Genomic DNA, 8,988 nt, shown 5'->3' with positions numbered 1-8,988 from the left:
CTGTTTCATGGATACTAAGTCCTTGGACGGCTTTCTAAGAAATAGAATTCTGCTTCAAGTTCCCTTGGACAAAAGTAAGGTTTCCTCATCCTAAGTATCTCCATGCTATGACATTCTTTCAAAGCATCCAAAACAAACATTCTACATCGGATTAAAACATAACATTTAATGGTTCACACATAGAAATAGCCTTCAGGTTATTTTCTTTCAGCAAAGAAAAGCAGCCAGTTTAGTTATATCCACACTGTGCTGGTTTTTATGACATTCACTGAAAAAAAAAGTAACTGCCACCAGGTCTTTAACTGATCATGAAATAGTTTGATAACCTTCATCCAGACTACCCTATGTTTCTTACAAAGCCTTATGTTTGCAGCCACATAAGAGCTGAAAATGACATTGAGAGCTCCCGACTCCAGCCCCTGTGGTGCCAGACACCATATCTTGTGGCCCTTTCAAAGTGCACTGATATACTGCAGGTAGGTATTTTCTGGCTGCCTTTACTTGGACAAAGGTTGTACTAACCCCACATTGTGAATAACTAGAAACAGTTTTATTTCCCATCTGCGTTTATCTGTGACCAGTTTACTTGCATATGCTCTTCTGCCAGCATTCTTCTGTAATGTACAGCTCTTAAACTCCTTGGTTGCTGTCTTTGCTGTCTTTTAGACACCACCATATTCTCATTCACTTCTCTGCTGGATCTAGAAAACTGAGTTATTCAAGCTACCTCATATAAAACAGGCGGCTTTGTTCCTTTATCTCTGCCGAATTCCGATTTTCAGTTCCTCTTCTCCAATCAGAAGAATGGAACTATTTATGTCCCAGTGTTCTCACTGGATCTTGCCCTATCCAATCTCACTTGACTATATTTGTTAAATTTTACAATACCATTTATACTTCATAATTCCACATTTTCATTAGCTAATGTAAGCCTGAAATAATTCTCCTCAGCTATTTCCAAGCAGTAAATTCCCACACTACATCAGAATTTCTTACTACTCCCCAAGGGCACTCCCTCTATAGACTCTACCCCTATAGACTTTAGAAATGTCCTGTTTCTATCATTCCCATTATTGAGCTGATCCAGATCTTCTGAGCAATATCCCAACCCTCAATTCTCTACTGATGTCTGATGCAAACAGCATCAACAGCAGAGTCCCGGATTTCATGCTGGTAAACAAAAAGTTCCAATTTCAAAAAGTTAAACAAGAGGGATCAGGACTGATCCTTGTAGTTCCTACCAATCCAAATCTTAAAGGATTAGACTAATACTTCCCTCTCTATTTCCCCCCATAAGGAATTGCTATCCTACATGAAGTGAGTTCTTTTTACTTTGGGAATAGCATGATATCCTTCAGCATGTTTTATTCTCCTTTAAAAATTTTACATAAAAATGTCTCTTAATAATTCCCAATAACTTCAGCTTTCTCACATCAAAATCTTCCAAGTTTTCTTCCAATTTGGTTGCGGTTGCCTCCTGTAATACCTTAATTTTTGTAATCCATAAACGTGTTTCATTTTAATATTGTCCCCATCACCAAAGACGGGTAAAACTGAGATCATCTCTATGTCAGTCTTTTCATACAGTAATACCATTTATTGTTTGACATCCAAGTCAAATAGAAATAACAGCAGTGAAACATACTGTACATGTTGGACAAAAGGACAGATAGAAGTCGGATTGTTGCCAAGAGAGGAAAACATAACCTTTCTATTCAAGGGCCGTCCGCCGTGCCTTCGGCCTTCCTTCCGTCCGGCTCCGTCCTGCGGCCCAGGCCTGCGTCCTGGCCTTAAGGCAAGGAAGGACGGACGGCCGGACGGCAGGTCAATTACGTCCTTCATTACTTCCTTACGACGTACTTCCGGATTCCTTCATTCATTCATCTTCTTCCTTCCTTCCGTTCTAATGTCCATTAGTATCGTCTATGGAGACAACTTGACCGTTCGCTGGGCATTCCTTCGCGGGAGTAATATAAGAGCGACATTCCTCCGAACGCGAACTCAAGAATCCAGAACTCGCCTTCCTTCCGCGCCTTCCTTCCGAAGCAGACTAGCACTTTTCGCGTTACTCTCCTTCCTTCCCAGTGCACTAGTGACGGCCGGAGCCAGGACACTCTTCCTGCATACGTGGCGACATTTGCACTATCCGAGTCAGGCCGGAGGATATACATCACTTCCGTCGCTCTTCATTCCAGCGATCTTCCTTCAGCGCCTTAATTACGTTACAACTTTAGAGGCCATGACAGCGGGCACCTTCCTTCCTCTTCCTCCTTCCTTCCTCCGCGCCTTTCCGAGCCTTCCGAGGCCTTCCGCGCATTCCTTCCTTACCTCACATGCGCGGGCGAAAGGAAGGCAGTAAGCGGCATTACTGCCGTTCTTCCGCAGGACGTGCCGCCTAGGCAGTCCGTTCGGCCTTCCGGACGGCGATTAGGAGGGCCTTCATTCTGACGTAATTCCGTCTTCCTTTACGTATGCCTGTCCTGCCGGCTTGTGCATGCCGTTACTTCTTCCTCATTCCTTCCCTCTTCCTGCCTCCGTCCTGCCTTCCTTCCTTCCTTCGTCCTTCCTTCCTTCTTCTTCCTCCCTCCCTCCTCCTTCCATCCTCCTCCTCCTGATCTGATTCTGTTTAAATACAAAAAGACTGTAAACCCTTAAATGTAAAGCTGTGTTTTCACTCATGCACTCCCAACTGTTCTTATTTGTATCTAAGCCCCTGCAAGTTCCCTGAGAGCAGGCCCAGCAGCTGTAGTTGTTTACACCCCGGTATCAGCTTGACTGGCTTGGTTTCCCCACAATTAACAGTAGCTAAGTCTTGATGAAAAGCAGATCACAGGAATGACAGTGCTAATGCAGAGACATATAATGTGGGTATTCAGAACCTCTACACTAATCATCTTTTTTTAGCTTGCTCTATCCAAGTCATCTTCTACTGGCATTTCCCCCCAATTGCAGGGAGCATTCAGTGCCTGGGATTTTACTGTCATTTTCCAAGCCAGTTCCTGAATACTTATGGCAAAAGGCCAGATCAAAAGAAAGATTGATTAGGTGCCTCCAGTGGTTCTTACACCAAAATCCAAGATGGCAATTCAAAAAAACCTCAATAACTATATAACTGTGAAGGTCACTAAGTTTGCCACCTACCTCTCTGCCTCCATTCTGCTGAGGATTCTCACTGAAAGGCTACAAAGCCTTTTCTTCCTGGCATCCCATTTCTCCTTAATACAATTTTCTGCAAAACCACACACCAGCCTGCAAGATAGTGTCTAGGAACTTTATTTGGAGGTGTACTGTGCAACAGGAATTGCCACAGGATGGAGAAAGGGCAATGTGTACATGGATTCTTGTTCTGCTAAAGAACTCTGGATCAGATCAGAATGAACATGCTGGTTCAGATTATGTCTCATCTAGGAAAACATGGGACTTTGGCTACATTTCTCATAATTCCCATTTGGTATCCAGTGTTTAAATGTTTGATCTTAAATACAGAATAAACTATCAGAAATGCTTTTGTTCTTACTGGTACATGTTCACTGGAAGAGATTGTTAAAGGCATACAAGTGACAGGTCTGAATCAACCTCTAGTCCCCTTGTCAAATTAAAAGGAGGCAAAGACAGCTTTGAGAAGCTCTGGCCAGTACTTCCAAAGGACCAGCAGTGTTGTACTCCAGCATATTTCCAATATTTCAACCTTTACAATGTGTCATGTAAAGCAAGTGCTGGAGATAATGCTCATAGCAGAAAGAAGAGCAGTAGAAACCCTTCTCTGCTCCAAGGTACTGTGAGGTATAAACAGCCTACTGACAGCATAACAGCAAGGATTTCATAAATCACAGCAGTCTCTCAAACTGCTGTGATTTACACCTATGGGCCACAGAGCCCTAAGCTTCACCTAAATGCACAAAGCAGCAAATGAAAGCTCGAGGTCACTTTGTCCTTACTCTCCAAGCTACACTTACTGCACGTTTCCTCCTGAGACTTAGAGCAGAGAATCTGGCACATCACCATCATGTAAGCACTTCAATTAACCTAGATTCACAGCTTCACTTCTGTCTTCCCAATGCATCCAAGAAACTATGAAACTACCTTATTAACAAAAGCAATGTTATTTAGCTGGGGAGAATTATGTAAGCAATTAAGAGCCAGGCAGTGACCAAGTCCTGCGTTATCAGACACACCCAGACATTACACAGCCACTTTTGATTCACACCTCCTATTCTTGATTCTTTGGTATTTGTGCTTAAGATACTAACTTTAACACAGCAACAGACAGTACCCAACTAATAATTCTGTATATATGCTGTTTGAAAAAATGGGAAGCAGCTTTCTGGTGCACCTTCAGAGACAAAGGTACATGCCTTTCCAAGCAGAACGTAGATATAGGCCTTTACCTACAAAGCTTACCAGATGAAGACATTTTCTTTAGCATTTGCTTGATTACTTTGGTTTGCATTTAATTACACAGATGGCTGAGTGGTTTTGTAATTTTATAGCTGGCCTGTGCTAGTAATTGATGTGGTAGTGTCAGTCTTACTGAGGCTGGTTTGGAAATACATGGGATTTAAAAAGCTACTTGTATTTAAAGCCTCTCGTTACAAGGCAAGAGATGAATTAAATGAAAGAATGTTAAACAATGTTTTTTTCTGTGGACTTTACATAACTGTACTATTTGTCCCAAGACAACACTGGAATCAGTATATCAACTATGAAGATTGCGGCTGAGTTTGCAAGTCCTTCAAAAACATAACTCCCATATACACAAGTTTCTTCCTGTCTGTTTTCACTAACTTAAAATAAAGAAGTTTATTTTTAATCCAGAAAAAATAATTTATTAACCCTTAGGCTGACTGAACACTAGCTTTTGAGAAAGGAAAATTAAAACAAACAAACAAAACTGACAATAAACTTATATTCCTTTTCACCCCTAGTTTGAATTTATTAATATAAAACTAAAGAAACTCCTGAACTAGTGATATAAATCTACATTATTTTCTGGAGGTAGGATGATGATCTTTAGCTATACCCTCCAAAGTCTCAAGACCTCATTATCTAAAAAATTACTTGTCCTATTTCCATCACAACAACACCTATCCACGTCAATGCAGTGTCCTGAGTGAGTGATGATAGTTATGCACTTTTGCCTGTAGCAGTCTGGCATGGTTTACTTTTGGCAGCTTTCAAAGACTGTATTTGCTTGGACTACTGACATTTTGTCCTTCTTACTCTGTTCACAATTTGCTTCTCATTTGGGATAGAGTTGATTCATGTCACTGGATAGAGATAGTCCACGATATCTCTGGCAACTCACTTAGCTCTTCTATCTGTTCTCCCATATGCAAAACACAAAGATGGACTAGATCCATAAGATGCTAAACCTAAATTTTAGAGAAACTAGCTATTAGGAGAATCAACTCCCCTGTCAGTAGAGCTCTTATGTTCTTCAAATATTCTCAGAGTGGGAGCCTGCAAAGAGGATAGAGGATTTGCAAAAGCCTTACTTAGCCAGCAGCAAGTGCTAAAAGCACAGCCCCTTCTCTTAAAACAGATGCACACATGGGTTGTTTATCTCCTTTTGCTTCTTTTGCAATAGTAGTGAGAGCATGCCTGAGGTCCAAAGCCAAAGCCCTCTTCTCCCTGAATGGGCTTGGGAGCTATGGAATACCCTAAAGGAACAACCTGAAGCTGACGGCTTTTAACCAAAAAGCCCCAGGTACCAACATCTTGCTAATCCGTATCTATAAATGTAGCCAGTTGTGAAAATGGTCAACAGTGAATTCCCTTGGGACACCTAAAACATATTTGGACTGTAGAATATCTAAAGTGTTCAGCAGCATTTCAGGGAGCAGACAGAGAGATGAAGGATCCAACTGTGGAGTCCTAGGCTTAAAGCTACAACAGACGCACTGGAAGGCTTGGACTTTGCCTTACAAAACATAGTAAATAGCATTTGACAATTCACTGCATAGGACTTCAAAACTAGCATACACACAGAGAGTAGGAAGAGTTCTGCCTTAGATGGTTATTGTAGGAATAGGTGATACCCTGAGAGATTTACGCCACTGAAGGCAGAAAAGGTAGAAAGACCACAGAAGCTGGTGTTATTTTCCCTTGAGGGCATGTTAAAACAGTATTTTTTGCAAACACTGAGAGAAGGATTGGACTTTCTGAGTACTATTTTTGTTAATTAGTCACTTATAACCAGCAATAAATCTTCTGCTGATGATTTTGTTGAGGATTTGTATCATACAAAGGAATTCAGCTGACAACCGTTGTCAATGTGTCCCTGTAACAGAGTAAAACTTGTTTAGCTAGTAAACAGATATGTCCTGAAGGGTGGAAGAATAGATCTATTGGGCAAGAATTTCAAGAAGGTACTATTTCTACACACTTGCTTTTGAAGTCACAATCACACTTTTTTTCCTATGTAAAAAGGGCTGTTATGTTTATTTAAGATTTTCTTTACCTTTTTTTAGATAGCACCCTGAACAATGCCAATAAATCACGTAAGCCAAAGATCAGTTTTTACAAAGCTTATAGATAAGAAAATCTGAAGAAAAAAGAAGCACCTTGCTTATAGCTAAGAGAAAACTAAGAGCTTAGATCATTAGATGACCTAGTGCCCAACTCTGAGTTCATTGAAATCACCCCCAAAATTGTTGTTCACAGTAACAGAACTTAGCACAAGCTCCTTATTGATCACTAGAGACACATTCATCATGTTTGGTCTGTTGTTCAAACCTATTTTAAATCCTTTTAAAAAGCCAAAACATTTTTGTTGTGCTCCTTACAAAAATTAGCCAATTAATAGGCTGTAAGTGAAGAAATCGTGTTTATTTTAGGTACTTTAGAGTTCTGAACTGCTGTTTTGCAAGGCTGTGTAACTTCATGATCCAGTTGGTACCCACATATAATCCTAGTAGCAACTCAATTCATTCTCACACTTACTTCTTTACTTCCTAGTCATGTAAACTGTTCAAGGAGAATATGTGATATTTTTTGGTGGTGCTGCAGTTAAGCAGATCATAATCTGTTTTGAAGATGAAGTAGTCCTAAGATATAAATACCCAGCACCTCTCCCAAACAGATTTCACCAGTTCCTTCAGAAAACTCACAAACTCAATGTGGTTCACTGTAAAGCGTGAGTGATAACACCCATATTGACTTTTCAAAATGTTCTTGTGTGTGTGTGTTTCTGTGATGCTTGAGGATTTTGACTCAGTGGACTGTAAAAGCAGAATCCAGTTATGGAGTTTGGGTGGATATTCAGAGCAGACCTTCCCTCAAGCTGGGAGCTGTTTAGCACCAGGGCCCTGACTCAGAATATCACTGAGTGTGATCTCACTCAAAGCCATGCAAGTGATTCACATATTTACTTCTCTGACTCCCTCTCCTCTTCCTTTAAAGTTAAAATATTGAGCCACTTTTCTGACATCAGCTCACTGCCAGCCAGCTATCAGCTGAAAGTCAACACAGTAAAATGTTAACCTTTCCTCCCTGAGGTCCCTCCACCTTAGTGAATGACACTTCCACAGTCTCTGTTGTTCTGCCCCAGAACATCTGCCCAGCAGCCACATCTCAGGGCTGCTGGAACCATAGTTTGGCCACAACCTCACACGCCATTCCATGGAGCATCCCCACCATCCAATTCCCCACCTCCGTCCCTGCAGCCACAGCTCAGGCATCAGTGACACTCTCCCTGCTGTAGCCACTCTTGCTGGGGTCTGATAAACAGCATCCTGTCCCCTCAAAGTGCCCACGGAGCGGGACAAGGTGGCTGTACCCATTTCCAGCACAGTGTGGAGGCACATCTTCCTTGAGGGGCATGAGGGTGGTCTGCACCTTCCCCAGCACAGCTCCTCTCTGCCTAGTTGTACATCCTCCCTCTCATACATGTAGGATATACACATGGGAGAAGGATGGAGTACCACTCCTATGAGAGAATTTGGACTGCTCAGCCTGGAAAAGAGAAGGCTTTGGGGTGACCTTATTGTGGCCTTTCATTATGTGAAAGGAATTTATAGAAAAGATAGGGCATGACTATTGACAAGACCATGTAGCAACAAAACAAGGGGGAATGGTTTTAAATTCAAGGAGTGTAGGCTTAAACTAGATATGGGGGAAAAAAATCTTTACTATGAGGGTGGTGAGGCACTGGAATACGTTTCCCAGGGAAATTGTGGGTGCACGATCCCTGACGTGGTAGGGCCAGGCTGGATGGAGCCCTGAGCAATCTGGCCGAGTGAAAGGTGCCACTGCCCATGGCAAGGGGCTTAAAGGTCCTTTCCAACCCACACCATTCCACGAATCTGATTACTGTGGTGAGCACTGCTGGTCTATCGGAAACACTGCTCTCCCACCTTCTCAAATATTTTTCGCTCTTTTTCCTGTCTGCTTGCCGCCATGCGGGCAGGCTGAGGTCTCATGTGCCAAAACCCCGTCCCTGAGCGGCTGCCTTGCCCAGGCCCGGCAAGGTCCCGCCGAGCTCAGGGCCGCAGCCGGCGACCGAGCGAGCGCCGAACAATGCGCCGCTCGCAGCGGAGCCTTGTGGGTAGGGGAGGCGGCCTGCGCCGGGCCGGGGGTGGGCGGAACGCGGACAGCGGCGAAGGAGAGCGAGGCTGGCAGGGATCGCGGCTCCCGCCCCAGCAGCCGGCGAGCGCTGCAGAGAGAGCTGCCGCACTCCGAGCCCTACCCCGCGGCAGCCGCTCCCCCTTCGCTCCCCGCCTCCCACCGCCCTCGGAGCGATGTCCCGGCGGAGCGGGCAGTGAGGCGGTGGCCGCCAAGGGACGCCCTGAGCGGGAGAGGCGGAGGCACGGCGGGAAGCGCTCCGTCCCTCCCTTCCAGCTCTTTCCCCTCCCTCTCCCCGCGCCCGGGCGGAGCAGCGGCCGTTTTCCCTCGCCCTTCATGCCCGGGCGGCCGCCACCGGCGGCGCTGCCCTCCGCTCCCGCCTCGCCGCCCCCGCCCTTCCCGGGCTTGCCGCCGCACTAGGCCCGC

This window comes from Serinus canaria, chromosome 3 (assembly GCF_022539315.1).
Source record: "Serinus canaria isolate serCan28SL12 chromosome 3, serCan2020, whole genome shotgun sequence".
Lineage (NCBI taxonomy): Eukaryota > Metazoa > Chordata > Aves > Passeriformes > Fringillidae > Serinus > Serinus canaria.
The sequence above is the reverse complement of the archived record's forward strand: the minus strand, read 5'-3'. Positions refer to the sequence as shown.